At 30.5% G+C, this 20,165-nt stretch overlaps 1 long non-coding RNA gene across 1 annotated transcript; it reads left to right on the top strand.

The window, feature by feature from the left end:
• The first annotated feature begins 11,727 nt into the window (after positions 1 to 11,727).
• Positions 11,728 to 19,005, top strand: LOC110282532 (uncharacterized). The gene is made up of 3 exons (XR_015433549.1): positions 11,728 to 11,859; positions 14,751 to 14,815; positions 18,809 to 19,005. It is a non-coding gene; the product is annotated as an uncharacterized LOC110282532 (long non-coding RNA).
• Positions 19,006 to 20,165: the final 1,160 nt, after the last annotated feature.

Below are 20,165 nucleotides of genomic sequence, written 5' to 3'. Positions count from 1 at the left end.
TTCAAGTAGTCAAGTTTTCATATCATTTATCAAGTCGTCATATCATTTATCAGTCGTATTTATCATATATATATATATATATATATATATATATATATATATATATATATATATATATATATATATATATATATATATATATATATATATATATATATATATATATATATATATATATATATATATATATATATATATATATATATATACACTATATACCAATATTTGGACACGTGTGAGTGAAAAGAAAAACAAACTTTATTCATAATGAATAGTTGGTAGAGCCTCCACGAGAGGCAATTACTCCGGGGAATACTTTCCATAAGTCCTTGTGTGATGGCTAGTGGTATTTTCCTCCACACGGCTAAGAGAAGACATGTAAGTTCCTTCTACGATTTTGGACGGATAGTACACCCCTTAATTCGGCCATCCGACTCGTTCCAGAGGTTCTCGACAGGGTTCAGGTCTCGGCAGTGGGCAGGCCAGTCCATCCGATTAACCCCATTAGCAACATACCAAGCCTTGGAGACAACATGACAGCTCGCAACATGACAGCTGGCATTGCGTCCTGGAAGTAACAGGGGCCCACCCCGTAAAACTGCCACAACGTAGGAAGCACTTGTCATCCAAAATAGTGCAGTATGCATCTTGCATGAGACTAATGCCGATGTTGTTCCTTGCAAGACATATACCGGCGTAGGGCGTAAAGTCTGTAGGACTGCAGACTCAGAAGATCTCAGGACTGCAAATATAATCATTTGCATAGGTGTCCTAATACTTATTGTTAGATAGGGTATATATATATATATATATATATATATATATATATATATATATATATATATATATATATATATATAATGTCTATAACTTTTCTTTGTTTTATTCTTCATATATATATATATATATATATATATATATATATATATATATATATATATATATATATATATATATATATATATATATATATATATATATATATATATATATATATATATAGTGTTTGACCTATATTTTATATATATGTTAAAACACTTAAAATATAATAGAATTATTTTAATCATATGTGGTTATTTTTTTGGAAAAAAATAACGAAACAATGAATGAAGAACTCCAGAATTGCCTTGAGAGAACGCCTGTAAGTGTCTTGAATCATTAAATCTATATACTAAGGGTTTGGAACAATATAATGATAAGCAACATTTCAGATTACTAATGAGAAATTCTTATGTATCTCTCATATTCTGTTCTCTCTCAGATTACTAATGAGAATAATAATGACGAAGTAGACACTGGACATTTGTATATATTGTGTTGTGTTATGTAATGCATAATTCACGTACTTTTGACGAAGTAATAATTAAAATAAAGATAGTAAGATACGTTTATTTTAACATTGTCAGCTTGGGAAAAGCGTGGCTTATCACTATTTTGTTCTTAGCCTTTCATTTAGTCAAACTTATATATACAATATGAAAGTTTGAAAGTCGAATATTACAACGGAAAATGACTCAAACATATCTGTAACTTTATAAATAACTGTTGTGGCTGGGAGGTGCAGTTGGTTTGTCATTGGCCTTCTGAGTCTGCGGGTTTGATCCCTGGCCCAGACACCGGATTTTCGGGATGCCGAAAATCCTCAGCGCCCATGTCGTATGATTATCCGGCATGCACCCTGGAGTGCCTTATTGGCCCCTTTGCATTTCCGGCAAAATTAAATTCCTAGTCCACTTTAGCACCCAAATAGAGTCTTGGTGCTGCCATCTAGTGTGACAGAAGCTAGACGTCCTAATTAACATGACCAACGGTATCTCACCCATTGTGGTGGTCCTGAAAGAGTGGATACCACTTATGGAGAACGCACTAGGTCTGCTCATCGGGAAGACTGATTGTGCAGCTGATGGAAATGAAAAAAAATAAAAATAAATAAATAACAGTTTCTTTGCAAATTTCACATGAAATAGCAACGTTAGATAAAAAAAATTGTTGTTGAGAAACAAAATATAACATCATCATAATCATCATTAAATAAGTAAAAATATTATATTTTACTATCATTTTTATTTTAAATTGTATATTAATAAAAAGATACTTCATAGATCTTATTGTTCTGCTTTTCATTGGTTGATTTACAATAAACTACAGATAGCCTTCTCCCTTCAAATATTCCCATACTAAACTAACCTATACATGAGAACTCAATCGTCAAAAAAATGTGTCGATAATAAAATAGATTACCAATAATAAAATTTTTCTTCTTGTGTCACTAGCATCATAATGCATTCAAGAAATGTGTAAATGAGGTTGTAGCAGCCACCAAAGATTCATTCGTTCTTTTTCAAAGAGAGGCGTGCAAGAATAAAGCCATTTATCACAAGGTTAAATAACATTCCTTTTTAATATTCACCTAGGTTAAATAAACGTTAAATGCGCTTTCGACTTTATGAACTTTTTATTGTATTTTTAAATAACACTAAAATAGTTTTTTTTTTTAATTTTAAAAATTCGTTTACACGTATTTCCATTACTATTATTCAGCTCATTATAAAATAAGAATTTTATCACCATGTACTAAAGGTAAGCCAAATGAAAAGTAAACACACGTGACAACACTAAGAATGCAGAAGTGTTGGAAGAGCAACCATTCAGTATTATACAATAAAGTAAGAAGAATGCACTGCTAACTGTTCTCGTTGTATTTCATTTATGTCACACTATAGCTGCACAATGGGATATTAGCGAAGGTCTGGGAAACATTCCTGAGGATGATCCGAGGACATGCCATCACAGACACCGCCCACCCTCGGCCCCTACGCAGACTAATCCAAGTGGTCACCCACCCTCACACTAACCGCAGCCAGCGACGGTTGACTTCTGTAACCTGCTGGGAACCGTGTCTTAACGATCAGTCCACTGCAGTACAGGCACCGCTAACTGAGAATAACTGTAACACGGCCTATTGCATCAGTACGGATAAATCTTTTACTCGTATCAGTCAAAGTGCTCCACTGATTTCTCAAATTGGAATTCGTCAATTGCCTCGAATCATTTTATTTGCAGCAGCTTGTATTTCTATTTTCTAAAATTTAATATTATCTTAAGTTCTTAATATATACTTTTTCGAAATTAGCCAAGAGTGTAAAAAAAATTCTAGGTCAAATTATAGTAAAAATTACTAATATCCTGTGAGTGGCCGTATTCCGTATATTCATCCAGTATATTCATTAAATTCCGTATATTCATTCTTAAACCCACCATATATTCAGACAGAAATTTATGATACTGTTCTTAAGAATCCGAATCAGGAATTTTTCAATGTGTTAAATTTCATATAACATTTCAACGCGTTGTAAAGGAAAGGAATCGTCTCAATAAACTGCAAAAATCTTTAGACTGAAACTTTCCTTAATAGCATCCAAACTTTCAAATTTGTTTCCTACGTTTGTTCTCTAAATGTTTAAACTTAAAACAAGTAATTTGTTATTTGCTTTAAAATAAGAAGTGTTGTTAATAGAATGTTAATTTTAAGAAAAGTGTACTAAAATCGGCTGAAATACGCAAAAAATAATTGTATTTCCAAACAAATTCAAATGTAATTATTTGATTTTTTTAGCGCAAAAGCCAGGGGAAAAAGAAAGGATACTAAAAAATTAACAAAGTGGACTTTTTAACTATGCCTGGCACAGAATCTAAGTAAACTAAGGAGGCAACAAACACAAAAAATACTGTAAACAGTAAAAATTATTTTTTTACGAAACCTGGCGTAAAAGCTAATTACGTAAAAAGAGGGGGGGGGGATAAAAATAAAAGACAAATAAAAATATCGAAAAAAGAAAATTGATCTCAAGTATGACTTCAGTGTTTTCCAGATTACCCAATAAAAAACTACACTGTTAGAAATTCCAGATACGTACGGGCACTTTCGTACGGGCACTTGGGATGCATTATTCATAAAATCCAATTTTACCATTAAGTATTTAGCCGTAATTTTCACAGTAATATTTATTTAATTACAGTGATTCAGGAGTTTTAGGTAAAATATTGTTGCAAAATTATGGAATATCAGATACTGCGTTCCCTAACATGTTTTGGTAAAAATGGATAGTATGGTAAAAATACCAGCACCCTAAGTGCCGGTACTTTTTACTGTAACTTGATACGGAATTTTTCACAATGTGCCGAGTCTACAAAATGAGAAGAATAAAAAAAGCCACGATTGCTTCCGATATTTAACTGATTTTGGTAATGAAAAAAAAAACTTTACTCTTTGCATTTTAGATGGACGAATGCGCCGACAAATACAAAGATGAACCTGATACGGTAAGATGAAAGTTTTAACTTTTATAAAAGAAGAAAGTTTAAGTTCACTGACTTGTTAAAAAAATAAAAAAATAAACTAGTGGGCTGTGCCCCCTGCTCGCTAACGCTCGCCAACCCCCGAAAATTGCTACGCACTCTTATATGGTTTGCTTCGCTCGCTACTAACTTAGGTACATTGCAAATGCACAGAATTCTAAGAATTCAAAACAATCATTCAAATCCATATAACAACTTTTTTTTAAAAAAAAATTGAAAACAGGAGTTGTAATGAGGCTTTTTTTGTCGCCGTGTAAGAGAAATATATATATAGATTCCTCTTATTGCAGAATTTTATTTATAAATGGCTAAGAAGCTGATATTGTGTAACTAATATGCCAAAAGTAGCTACGAACACTAGTGCTGTCAGAAATTAAAATTCAAAAAGGGGACTAAACAATAGTCATTTTTAATTGGCACACATAAAAAAAAATTAGATTCTTTGAAAAGATTATGCGTAAACTTAACGAAATTCTGAAAAACTGCAATAAACAAAACTCAAGAAAAATTCACAATTCACTTCTATAATGTCTTCATGTTGTTACATAACACGGTGCGAAATATTTGAAACCACAAGGTCTTATACGGTTTGATAAGGTTCAACGTAACAAAATATTACGGTTGCAAAAATTTGTACACTATAATTCTGCACGCTTTAAAATTACATACAGTATACCACACTATAAATGTACCATTGAAGTGCAAACCATACCAAAAACAATAAGTAATGTACTAATTATAAAGATGAAAAATCTTAAGCTTTGTTTGCAACAAATAACTGCGATTTTTAAAATACTACATTTCTGAGTTAGAATAAAGATTTTTATTAGTCATTATGCGCAGTTTATTTTTTAAAGAAAAATATTTAATTTGAATAGTATATTATATAGATATCGTGATTATAATTAAAGTTGCTTCTAAAATGCCTGAAAAGGGATCTACAAGTCAAAATAATTATTCGATTTTTCACCTATATATACATAAAATAATAGGAGTTTATTTTACGAAATAAAAAATAGTGAAAAGAGCAATCATTTTTAAAATATTATAAAAATTATTAACTATTTTTTTATAATATTTTAAAAGCGATTGCTTTGAAAAGAGTTGTGTCAATTTTAAGATGTCTGTTAAGAAACGTGACATGCACATTTTAAACCTAATTTATAATAAAAATATTTTATCCGAAACATAATGATTGAAAAACAGTTCATACTATAATTAACCACAAGTTGTTGCGCAATGAATTAATATCATAAGATCACGTGATAATAAAGTTTTAAGAATTAGATATAAGGATCAAAATTGAAAGTGTAATATTAGCAGAGTAGAACACCAGAAATAAATTAGGTTTATCTTACGTTAACGGTAACGATGATATTATTATTTTTTTTTCAAATTAGCGATACAGCGCATGCTCAGAAATATCGTTTTGCATCTTATTATAGTCGACGAAATAATTTTAGTTGTCTATTTTAAAAATGGAGACAAAAGAACGTTTAAGGCGGGTTATAAATAACGAGATATTTCTTATCAGAGATGCTTTAGTTTCGGATCCTTATAAAGATCCGGAGTGTTGGAAGCATTTGCATAAAAATGTAGTCAAGACAAATGAATAAAATTTTCAATGCAAACTGTACGAGAGCATGTACTACTTTTGAAGCATTTTATAAGAGAATTCAAATTGAATCTGGGAAAGAAGTGCTTATTGAAAATGTAAATATAAATCTTAAATGATGAAGCTTATTCTAACTGCATTATGCAAATTCTATAAGTACTCTTATATTTACTTGGCTTAATATTGCAAGTTGTAATGTATGATATACAAAATCCTTATATACAAACTACTATTTTTACTCTGACTGACAAAGTGCAGTAACTTTTAAAGAAGAGTGTAAGAGTTGAAAAATTTATTTCAGAATAAAAATATTGTTAAACTTTTATTAAGCCAGAAATGATGGTGGAAGGATGCATAAACGCTTTTTGTTTACAGAGAAAAATGTCGATTCGTCCTTGAGTCGGCATTCTTTACTAACTATTTGTAAGCAGTCAAATGTTTCAAGGGCGAGCATAAGTATGACTTGTTGCAACGTGCGTAAATGTTGTTTTTGGAATTCGCGATCGCAACGAACTATAGGGGGCGTTGTTGTATGAGACGCATACCTGCGATTTCTATATGAACCGTCATTCAGTTACTCTGGAGACGTCGTTAATGTAGCGTGTAGCATTGCAACGTTCCTTCTTTAATGTGGCTTATTAAATTTAAAAAAGAAAAATGCTTGATCTTCTTTCTTGTACAACCGAAAACAAAATGATACAGTGAAACCTCGATTTTACGTCCCCCGAATTTACGTTTTTCCCGCATTTTACGTTTTTTTCATCAGGACCCAGTTTTTCCGTATACCTCCAATGTTAATTTTACCCGGATTGTAAGTTTTTAATTTACGGAATTTCCCGCATTTTACGTTTTTTGTAGAAAAAAAAACGTTTTAATAAGCAATATTTAAGGTTTTTTACAGAAAGCAACTTGTCCGGAAAGCTGTAGCTGAACTAGAGAACGGAAACCTAAATGACGCCTGCAAACTAAAGTTAAGTGTTCTGGAGGCTATGCATTTTATTTCTGCTGCTTGGAGAAGCGTTACACAAAAGTGCATTTCCCACTGTTTTGAAGAAAGCGGAGTCGTAGCTTCTAATGAACCGTTAGCAGATGCAGGATTAGCTAGACTAGACCCGGAGAATGACAATGAAACAGTTAGCTATGACTTCGACGAATACATCCGAGAAAACTTAGCAACATGCGAAGCTGAGAGAACCACTGCTCCATCCGTGGACGATGTTATGGACTTTTCATCCGCCGATTAAGATGAACAAGAAGGAACAGAAGCACAGCCCGTTCCTTCTTTCAACACAGCATTGAGAAGTTTGCTAATAGTGAAAGACTATTTTCTATCATACAAAGACCAGGAAAAAAATTTGCAAAAGATTTCAGTCCTGGAAGATGAGGCATTTACTTGGAACTCAATGTCTAAAAAACAATCTACTATTACGCACTATTTTGCACCTAAATTACATGATTCTTAACAAAAATTGTAAAAGTGATCTTAGACTGGTATGCTTTTTTCTTTAAATACTAATATTCTTTTCGTAAAATATAGATTTTAATAGTACCTTTTGAAAGAGTCATCTTTACTACCTTTCGTTTGTTTTATTTTCCCATTATTATTATATGATTTTTTGCTATCTAAGTATTTCCCGTATTTTACGTTTTCCCTGATTTTACGTTTTTTTTACCCAGTCCCCTGAGAAACGTAAAATCGGGGTTTCACTGTATCTCTTTTTATTAGAGAAGGAACATCCAAAACACATCGGAAAAATATTTGTACATTAACAGAAAAAAATATGTATCTTCTCTATAAGAGTTAAAACCTAATGCCCGAGAAATAGTATTACTAAATTTAATGATATAACATGAAAGGCCCGTTTAAACTTTACATTCTATAGTTTTAAGAATCATATTAGTTCAAAAATTAAAATGAACAAAAAGTATACATAAGCCTCATAATTTTATGAAATTTACAATTTTTATCAAAAAATTTCAAGTTTCAATAAAAATCATTATTTAGAAACTAAGAAACGTAAAATAAAGAATGCTGACGAAACAAAAACAAAAAACAATTCTTTTTTGTCGCCATTTTTAGTGCTACGAATATTCGTCTTTGGGATTTGCCAAAAACAAAACAAGATGCAATTTTATTTCTTCAGGAGGGAAATATTTTACCGAAAAAACGAAAATGTACCAATTCCCACAACATAAAACTTTATCTTGGTAAACGTACGTTTTGGAAATGTTATTTCATTTGGAATCTTATTCATCAGAGTTCATATGGCGATATGATTGTTTTGAATCTATGCTAAACTCTATATCGGCTCATTTTCCACCGAAATCCGATTAGCTATTTTGATTTTAAATAAAGTGTTTTATTTTATGAATTGTCGCAAAAATTTTAAGTGTAGATTGGCGGCACTTAAAAACCGCCAAATCTGTAGCGGCGGTGGCGTTAATACGTAAGTACCGAATTTTTATTCCATACTTTTCTGAATCATATTATTTCAAACATTGGAATATACAAGAAGTATACATAAACACATAATGTTATACCATTTAATTTTTCAAAAGTATTTTGAGAACAATTTTTATCAAAAAATTATAAACTAAAAAACGGAAAATAAAGAATTCTTAGGATAAAAAAAACGATTTTAAGAATTCTTAACATTTAAATAAAAACTTTCATATTGTTTCTTTTTTTATTATTCTTATAGTTCTTAATCAGACGTAAAAAACCATTCTGTAGAGAACCATCATCAAATGAAAAAAAAATATTTACAAGCAAATTTTTTATTGTAAAAATCATTGCACTTACCTGATTTATGATTCCCGGAGAATTCCAAAATGATAAGTTCCTTGTTTGAAAACTTTATTCTCAAATAATAGATACATAGTTTATACCTTCATTACTTTTAGATAACATACTACACAGCAAAATTTTATAATTGATATGAATTTGAATATGTAGCTAAAAACAGAATAGCTGAATTCTAGTTGAACTTATTCTTTCAAAATTAAAAAAACTTACCAAGAAAACGTTTTAAATTAATTAAGAATCAGCACAAATGGCACTATTCCAAGTAACTTGGATAATTTTTTATTGTTGTTTTCCGAATTATATGGATACAGAAATATATACTATTCTATAACGAAGAAGAATATGCTATAACTATTACAATTCTGTATGTTCTGAATTCATATTTATTCACTGGAATGACGAAAGCAATGTTGACTTCACTTTAATTCGTAATGAATTGAAGACAGAAGAAATGCATTTTACCTTAATACACACATCTGTAACAGTATCCGAAATTGGAAGTCATCGGTTGCAAGTTTGTTGATAATAGAAATTAAAAATTATTGAGGAATTTTTCTTCAAATGTTTGGCGTGTTCTGTTCCTGAAAGATTTACTAATATTCTGGAGATTTTTTTCAAGTTCTTCGGCCTTTTCCTTAGGGAAATTTTGTTTCTTATTTGCTGCTAAAAAATGGCGTCTGATTCAGTCAATGACTTTGATGGAACTAAATGAAAACGTGATAAATTAATGTCCGATATTTACAGGCTCCCGCTAGACGGCGTACTCGAGCGTTGCGATCGCGAATTATTATGTTTTTATGTCGAGTTTAGATTCGAATACGATTGAATAAAGATATATTTAAAATATACGTTAAATATCTCTTACATATTAGTAAGATTAACACTGTTTGTCAAAACTTTGGTGTTCATCAGTCAAAGGTAATGCCAAGTGCCAGGTAACTTTATTTATGCTCGCTATTAGTTCCTCGCTGAGCAGAGTATAGATATACTATTTTAATTATGACGTTAATGTTTTCACATAATTGCACTCTTCTTCTAAAGTTGCTACACTCTTCAATCTACCAAAGTAAATACAGGAGTACACACAGTAGGCATATATTGTATTTAGAATAAACTTCGTTTGAGTTTTATATTTACATTTCAACAAAATTAAAAATTTATGAAGGATAAAGCACTTACGTTTTCAGATTTGACCTGTGTTCTCTTCTAAAATGCTTTAGAAGTAATTCATTAATAGTATGGCGACTTTTTAGATTTCTCTTACGCGAATTAGTGCCGTTAATCCACTAAATTTGCTTTTTAGTACGTTATTAATATTTTTTGTACAAATTTGTGTGCAGTGGCTTACATTGAAAAATTTTAAGATTATTTTTTCTGCAACAATTCTTCTATTTCAAAGGATATTATTAACGACATCTGGATAAATTGTTTTGTTCATGAATCAGTACAGTCTATACTGAGAAGAACTGCTAAAAATAATTTTTTTTGTATATTTTGTATTAAAAACTACTTTTTATACTAATACATTTATAAATATTTAATCATTTTAAAAATATAACATTATTTTTAATATATGTTTTTTTTTAGAAAAAAATTGCGAAACGCTGAATAAAAAGCTGCATCTTTGCATGACACTTGAAACGACGCATGTAAGTGCTTTGAAGTATTAATTTTAGGTAGGATGGATTTGGGACATTATAATCATAAGCCACATTTACAAGTTGATAATGAGAACGTTGTGTGCATAAATAATAATAATAATGTAGCAACTGGATATTTGTATATTCTGTGCTGTTTATGTAATGAATAACAGTAGTAATAATGCAGCCACTGGATATTAATCAGTATTGTGTGATATGTAATAAATCATTCCGACACTTATGAGAAAACGGTTGTAATTTTATCTTAATAAGAGAATTTTATTATAAAAATGTTACCTTTAGAAAAAGTGTGGCACATCACTTAATAGTTCCAAGTCTTTCATTTAGTCACACTTGCATAAAATATGGACGTGCTACTTGAAAGAGGAATTTTAATACTGAAAAGTAGTTGAAACATATCTGTAACTTTATAAATAACAGTTTCTCCTCAAATTTCGCATAAAAATAGCAACATTAAATTAACAAAATTATTGATGAGCAACAAAATATAACTACATCACTATCATTGCTAATTGAAAGAAAGATGATATTTTATTAACAAATTTATTACAAAAAAAGGATGCTTAAACATTACGAAACTTTATCTGTTTTGTCGAAACCATTTCCCTGTATATGCTCTGAGTAAAAATTTCGTCGAAAATAAAAAAATATTTCGTCATTCTACTTTTTTTCAGAAAAAAAACTCGTATCCCATAATGTATTAAATATTCATAATGATCAATTATAATGGGCACCATATCGATGGCGCTATATAAGAAGGTCAGATAATACAGAGAGACAAATTACACGCACACCCAGAGCGGGATTCGAACTCCGGATCTTCCTCGTACGAGGCCAACTGCTTACCTACTATACAAGCCGATCAGCTTATTCGTCACACTCTTTTCGATTGTCTAGTCTTTATTCTAGTTTCGTCATTCTAGTTAACAATATCCCGCAATGCACTATGATGATCTTTTGAGTTGAGGAAACACTTTTGTCATACATTTGAGAGTTCACGTTTCGTCACATACCACGAGATTTCGTTACGAAATGATTCTCAAAAATTAACGAAATATTGCTCAGGGATTTCTAAATCGTCAAAAGTGAGAGTTTTACTTCTGAGAGTGTTATTTTGATTTATATATGAATAAATTGATATTTTACAAATTATATTGCGTTTTTGAAACTGATGTTCATTGGTTGATTTTCATTAAACTACAGATTACCATCTCCTTTCAAGTATTAACTTACTAAATTAACTTCTGAAAATAATATGCCAAAAATAAAACAGATTGTCAATAATAATATTTTTCTTTTTGTTTCCGTAGTTTCACGATACATTCAAGAAGTGTTTAAATGAGATTCTGCCAGCCATTAAAGGTTCATACGTACTTTTTCAACGGAAGGCGTGCAAGGATAAAACCATTTATCACAAGGTAAAATATTATTTTTTTTTTAATATTCACAGTTTCACTTTTGATCTTGAGAACTTTTTTATTGAAATTTTTAAGGAATACTAAAAAAGTTTCTTGCGTTGCCTCTTATTATCTTACTGAAAATATATCAAAACATAATTTAGTACACTTAAAAATAACACTTTCATCACCGTGTATTAAGGGTTATCTAAATAAAATGTGAAGAAATATAATATCGTTAAAAATGCAGAAATTTTAGATAAGCCATTTAGGGTTATAAAAGGAAAAACTACCGCAAAGAATACCAGAAGAATACCTCAAAAACTGAGAATAACCGTTGCATGGTCTACTGTGCAAGAACGAATCATTCTTTTATTCATATCAATCAAACTAAGTTTACTCATGCTGTACAAATACACAAATTAAAATTCCTCTATTGCCATCCACCACAGCTCTATAAATTTCTATTTTGACCGATCCTTGATATACACCGAAGAGCCATTACATTATGACCACCCTGCTAATAACATGTAGGACCACCTTTAGCCCTCAAAACTGCTAGCACCCGCCGTGGCATTGATTCCACAAGGTGCTGATAGGTAGTCTGAGGTATCTGGTACCTAGCGCTCACCAACTGGTCCTGCAATTCCTCCACATTGCGAGGGGGTAGCGTGACAGCACGAATTTGGTTTTCCATGTAGGACCACAAATGCTCTATTGGATTAAGGTCAGGAGAATTTGGGGGCCAAGACATGAGTTGAAAGTCACTGGAATGCTCCTCGAACCAATCCATGAGGATTCGACCCTTATGACATTTTGCATTATCCTGTTGGTAAACACCATCCCCCGCAAGAAAAACTGTTGCGATGAGTGGGTGAACCTGTTCACTGTGTTCAAGCTTACAGAAGTCAGGGATTATTCTATGAGGATTATGGGTCCTAATGTGCTCCATGAAAACCTGGGCGATCCCATTGTTATAGATGGAGGGTTGTCATAATGTTATGGCTCTTCGGTGTACGTTCTTATTGTAAACTTTATCTCTATTTGCCCCCACTGTAAGAAATTCTAAATCAAATGTCAGTAAAAAGTACTGCAGCCCTGCGGGCAGCATTCGTAAAACTCCTTTTTACTGCAAAATTTGAGACCGTAATTTTTACAGTAGTTTTTATTTAATTGCAGTGATTTTACAGTAAATATTATCATAAAAATTATGGTATTTCAGATTTTTCAGATTTTTTTTTTGCTTCGTAAAATTTTACTGTAAAAATTTCAGTAAAAAGTAGTGGCACTCTGAGTGCCGATGCTAATTTGATCCAGAATTTTTTTAGAGTGCAAAGCCGTTTGCCTAGGAAAATATTTCTCATAAACTGTAAACATGAGCATTTCATTCATATTTTCTGACTAAAAATCGTACTATTAATAGGTCGTATACACTGACAGATGATACGGAAATCTATTAGCATATAAAAATATAGTTTTCTAATAGTCCAGGTTTACGAATCAGGGAGTGTGAGAAACTAGAAACTCTTCATTTGCTGAAGAGAAAGGAAGAAATATTGTTGTGTCAACGCAGGGACTCGTGCCCCGTTCTGTCGGTCATGAGATTAAAAGAATAGCCCTCTCTCCTGTAACATACACCCTACTGCTAGGAACTAAGTGACCTAGTTGGTGCAATAAGATTCTGGTATACAATAAGCAAAACAACGATTCGTTTTCCATGCTAAAATCAAAAATAACTTTTTTTTATTTAATTTGACGCAAATGTTGAAGTATAAAAGAAGGGGATAATAAACAAAAAAAACGAAAGATACGAGATACCATCACCAGAAGCTATAAGGAAAAGAAGGGGACCAACAAGCAAGAATAATAAAGAAAGAATTTTTTACTAAGCTAGCGCAATAACTAAATGTTTAAAGAACATGTGGGGAAATACGGAGATAACAAACAAAGTACAAAAAAAAGATCACTCATAAAGAAAAAAAAGTTCTAATAAAAATTGCTGTACTCTACGGCAATGGCATTTCTAATAATAATAAATATAATTCTGGGTAATAAAATAAAAATATGCGTGACCTAAATCATTCATTTTGGTAATTTTTTCCATTCAAATGGTAACGGTTTAATAGAAATACTGGTTTTTAAAATCATGGTTCTATTCTTGATGTTTCGTAACAAATAACGAAATCAAAAAAAAAAGTCCACCAGATAAATGATTTTATGCCATGCTCTAAGGAATCATGATGAAATTAATAAATTTTGACATAATTACATCATATTTTATTTTATAACAGTCGCAGAATAGCCGATCCAATTTTTTGGGTTTACGACTACTTATGTAGTAGCCTTGCAGTTTAGAACCCAATACAGAAGACAAGAGAACTCTTTGATCAAGTATTGGGAGAAATTTGCCTTCGTGGATAATTTTTTGATAGAACAAACCCCCATTTGCGTTACACAGAGAGGAAAACCTCCCAAGGTTAGCCTGACGACAAGTGAACTCTAACCCATGATCCACGGAGGCTATTTTACGTCAGCACTGTGGTCGATGCGAGCCGGGTGTGGAATTCGTGCTGACCAGCCTTTGCTGGGATTCGAACCTGGTTCACCTCATTTGAAGGCGAACGCTCTGTCCCCTGAGACACCTGTCAATTCCCCAAAATTATTCCCAAAGTGCTTCGGTAAAAGCTACTGAAGTGCTCTGTTAAAAAAAAGCTGGTTCTTATAGGGCCAGCAATATGGTAAATTTTACTTCAGGTATGTAGTTTTGACCACTTTTTTCCTCAGTGCAAGAATGCCTTCAAGTATTTATCAGATTACGGAATCAAAAAGTACCGGGTCAACAAAATTTTAAAAAAATATAGAGCGATATTTCAATTTATTATTCTAATGAAGAATTACTCTTTGTGTTTCAGATAGACGAATGCATAAGCGAACACAAAGCTGTGTATACTACGGTAAGATGCAAGTTTTAGCTTTTGTAAAAGTACTTTTGAGCAAGTTTAAGTTCACTGAAAAAAATAAAATCAAAAATTGCTCTTACTAAGAATTATATTTATGAATGGTTAACAAGACAATACTGGCTAACTAATGAGCCAAAACTGGCAATAGTGCATAAAAGCAAGAGTGAGGTTTAAAATTAAAATCAAAAAAAAAAGTTTTAACTATAATCACGCTTAATTGACTCACCTAAAAATCTAGATTCTTTGAAAAGACTTTGAGTAAGCAATTTAAAATTCATATTAAAAGAAATAAAACTCTAAAAAACCCACTGCACTCTAAACCCAAAATATCCCATAATATTTTGGGATATATATGAAAGCATATTACGGGGCAAAATTGTTGCAACCCTAACAAGCTCTTAAATTTCTCAACTTAAACCATTTTATGTAGTAATATGATAGTTCGCATTATGATTCTATATGTTTCAACATAGCACCATATTATAGTTGCAGCAAATTTGTGCTTTATTATAACTCTACACGATTTAAAATTTCACGTTATACAACACTATAAATGTACCATAAATCCACGAACTATAATACCAAAATACTCTAATAAATAAACTAACTATAAATATGAAAAACGTTAAAACTTGATTTTGTTTGAATAACGGCATCACGTTTATGAGTATAATAAATATTTTTATTAGTCACCATGCATATTTACTCAATTTTACTAGCGCATGAATTTTTTTGAACTGTTTTAAAAAGCTTTGCCTTATTGAAAATTTAAATAAAAATTTAGTTTTTTTAATAATGTTTCTAAGATAAATAAAAAAAATTATTTACCTTTGCAGTGTTATATATTGTTTTTGACTTATAGTGGTGTATTTATGTTTGAAGTAAAATTTTGTTTTTAACTAAATTACGGGGCTCATTAAACTAAGGGTTCCTGAAATTTGCTACCTCTAAATTCTAAATCTTCATTAAAAACTAGCAAAATCTATGAATAATGGAAACTACAGTAGTAATAAACAATCTCCAAAAATTATAAATATAAAAAAAGAGCATTAAATAACTGACTAGAGGCGCAGCAGCAGTTTGCTATTCTTGCCAAGTTTTGGAACTTCTTTCACTACTCTCGCTTATCGAATACAAACATATTTTAGTACAGTTTCGCACGATTTGTACTAAATAAAGTTCTAAAAATATGCGCCATTAATTCGTAACTCTAAATTTTAGAATACAGAGTAAGAAAGAGAGACCAAATGAAATGTTAAGGAAATTGAAAAAAAGGGGGAAAAAACGGAATAAAATTAAATTAAAATAGTTGTAGTTAGTACTACAGAGCTAAAACAAAAGCTTTAATTCATGAGCAACATCATTTATAAATGTGGGTTATTCCGAAAATTCACTGATATTTTCGTATAATTGCAAATTTTTGTGATGGCATTTATAACGGTGACAAAATTAAAGAATTTCGTTCTAAAAGGTGTATCTATTACTGGCACTTTTTCTGCAACATTTTTCTTCATTGATCTCTGCTGATTCTACGCCTCTGAAATTTAATTAAAGACATACTGAAATCATGAATATAAACTATGGACTGACTGTATTCAGGTTGCAATACTTGAAAGGCACTTTTGTTTCAAAAAATCTAAAATAGATGCAAATACGTTTTCATTACAAAACTTGGTATATTTCAGGTTTAAACAAATTTGTATATTCGGGTTGACTAAGCAATATTTAAAAATATTTCAAAAACAAATCATTACTGATTTTGAAGGAAATCTAAGCAAGATTTACAATTGTCGAAAAACAGTTTATTTTTCCAGAGATTGTAATGCGTTTATCTTTAGTTAGAAATAACCGATAAGATTATCATTCTTAGAAAAATGTAAGAATGCATGTTAATAAATTATTATTCAACTGCTTCGACTTTTACTGATATCATCACTTATTGACTACTGTTAGAAAATATTTTTGTTCTTTTCAACTTCTTAGTATAATTTGTGACCAACCAATATTTGCGTAAATTTTTTGAATTTCTTTTTCAAAAAAAATCTAAATCAAACACACAATTCAAATAAAGAAGGAAAATATTAACGTCATGTACCATCATTGCTCTTTATGTCTCTCGACTTTGTCAATTTATTCTCTATGCTATATTTTTGTTATTTCTCATTTGAAATAATTTAATCTATATACCCGGTACTGAACTTACTAACTAAAGTGCGAAGCATTGCAGAAATAGCTGAAATTCAAGTACATGAGAAATATGTTACTTAATTATATTATCGTCATTTACATAAATGATTTTTTTGCAGATAAATCAAGAAGCTGCTGTAAGTAAATATAACAATTGTTCTAATTTAATTATAAATATTTACCATAAATCAGGGAAGTTTACAAAGCTTTTTAAATATGATAATTGGCGCACCTGAGAAGTTCCAGCGGAAACAGTTTCTGAGTTTAAGGTTGGACAATGTGATATTCTGATGAGACTCGCAAAATATGTGTTTCGAAACCATATGGCGACCAGTTGTTGAAAATATGCCATCTGATAACATTAAAATTACTATATTTAAAATATTTTTCAACATTTGTAACTCAACACGAGACATATCTGTATAGTTTAATGTTCTTTTTGGGGTTTTAAAAGGCCAAAGTTCATGTTTAGATGCATTTATTTTGACATACAACCATGTTTCATATGCAGCTTAAGCAAAGGAATCATGAGAAATAGGGAATTATATTGAAGTAGTTAAGATTACATTCAATTAATCGGGGAGAAAGATTTTGGTAAAATTACCTTACTGTTCGGTAAATTTCTATTAAAAATTATAATTCTGATTAATAAAACCAAACTGTACGTTATTTAAAAGGGTAATTTAGTAATTCTTCTGTTCATATGAAAACGGTTTTCCAGAGAGTCTGGCTTTCAAAATTATAGTTCTTCAGTAAACTATACGAAACTAGAAATTAAATTTAACTGAATAAATGGCTTTTATGACATGATCAAAGTTATCATGATAAAATTACGGAATTTTGTCAAATATTATATGAGCATACTTTATTCTTAATTTTACCAAAATCATTGCAATCATAGAATCATCAAAATCAATCATCAAAGTTCTTCGGCAAAACTGACAGAGCTTTTTGGTTTTCCCATAAAACCAGAAACATGGTAAATTTTACCATATTCTGGTAGTTTTGACCATACTTTTTATCTAATTGTATGATTGTACTATGTGTAACTGTACTATGTTTGAACTGATGACGACAATTTTTTTAAAATATATAGTGTTCATTAATGACCCCCCTTGACGTATGTTTTTAAATTCCTTGTCATAAAGGACATTAGAAATTAAGGGTTGCGTTCAAGTTCAAAAAAATTAATATAAAAATGCTATCAGAACATAACAACTAATAAAGACAATATTAAAAGATCAATTTCTATTTAATTGTCTATAAAAAAAGAGAACTAGAGGGTAAAGAATCAGTTATTATAAGCATATCCGAATTTCATCTGACCATCAAAACTGATTTTGGTATTTTTTTTACTCCGCTTTCCTTACAATTAATTTCAATAGCTTTCTTGTTTAATCCAGGCTTGAGTAGTAAAATGTAATACTTTTAATGTCCATGCTTTCTTCACTTTATTTATGACTGAGATTTTGGATAGTCTTACAGAACATACATGCCTTTGATTATTGCAGCTTGAAGTTCCACTGAAAATTAAATATGCTTCAACCATGTGTACCATCGTGTCCTGATACTTCTAATCATAAAAACATAAAGAGGTTTACGATTCAAAAAAATAATGCGATGCAGTTTAGAAATCTTGTGTTCAGAAAAACAACAAATCTTCAGAACTAGTAGTAAAAACTGTTTTTCGTACATAAAAGTGACACACAAATAATGTCTTACGTTTTCCGAAAACTTTTTCATTTATTTTCATGTGAATTTTTTAAATTTTTAATAATATAATTGAAGGTTTTTTTACGATTTTGTAATGCACTTTTTTTCAGGACTGTTTCTTGAATGTGTTGAAGAAATACAATTTGCCAGAATTAATAAAAAAGTATTTTTCGTTTGTGAAATGTGAAAAGAAATAATTTATTCAGCTTTCTGAAATCTATTTCATTTGATATAAAAAGATTGTCGAATGAGTTAAAGCTTGTATGAAATCAAAATAAACTTTTGAATACCTATTTTTTTCCTCTTATTTGCTTGTTAATAAATGAACTGAGAAAAAGCTAAGTTTAAATTATAAGCTTGACAAAAAAAATTTCCAACTCCACGAAAAGGAAGATTTTGTCTGATCTACATTCTCTTTTCAATTATATTTTCAACACTACTTTTGTGTTATAAATGCTTTGGGGCATACTATCTCTGAACTAAATAATAAATATTTATATTTATTTAATTACTAGCACTTCTTCGCACAGGATTAATAATACATAAGTAAAAAATCAATAACTCAGGGTAGAGAAACACTACGAAATCATGCTCACAACTGAAAGGCATATACCGACACAATTAAAGAGCTTGATGGAAGAACCAAGTAAGTGACTATTTCAGGGGAATGAATGAATTACTGCTTTTGCCTTCTCTTAAATTTTAGCATAACTTATTACACAAATTTTTAGTAAGCTGGCATGATTTTTATTGCAAATTAGGCAATAAGGTTTTATTTTTTAGGTAATTTGGTTTTATTTAAAATTAGGAACAATGAAGCAAAGAATTATTTGCTCCACCTTCTTCTAAATTGGTAATAAAATAGTTCGAATACAACATTTTTTTCATTCTGGAAACCTGTTTCATCCACTAAGTGTTTCAATTAATTTTTTCCTTTATTATTATTTGTTACCAATTTTGATGGCTTTAAGTTGCTGAAGTAAGTAAAACTTTTTCTGTAGTTTATCCCATTACAATAAAGATAAATTATATTTAGAATCACTTGGCATGATGCTATTACTCGCGTCCAAGCCATAATAGTCAAAATTTACCACTATCAGACATTTTTTGGGGGTACATATCCCTCTCGAGGGACCGTAAAACACTTCTTTCTTAAATTATGGGTATTTAAATTGTTTAGTATTGGTTCTGTTTTATTCATGTGAGAAATATATTTGTCAGTTTTGTGAAAATATATTTGTCAGTGACAGCCAACAAAAGCCAAACCATTTTTTAAAAGAAATAGAATTCCCTTAGAACTTGTTAAGGTTTTTTGGAGCATGGCCAGTTCTCTATCTGAATTATAATTTACTGTTAAAATATTTATAAGTAGTGGAGAAACAAAGTTCTTTATACTCTATTCCATTAAACTTATATTGATATTAATATTAATACACTATCTTTACCACTGAAAAAAATATATTCGCA

Source organism: Parasteatoda tepidariorum, chromosome 1, assembly GCF_982258835.1.
Source record: "Parasteatoda tepidariorum strain Cologne lab strain chromosome 1, Ptep-v5.0, whole genome shotgun sequence".
Classification (NCBI taxonomy): domain Eukaryota; kingdom Metazoa; phylum Arthropoda; class Arachnida; order Araneae; family Theridiidae; genus Parasteatoda; species Parasteatoda tepidariorum.
The sequence above is the reverse complement of the archived record's forward strand: the minus strand, read 5'-3'. Positions and strand labels throughout refer to the sequence as shown.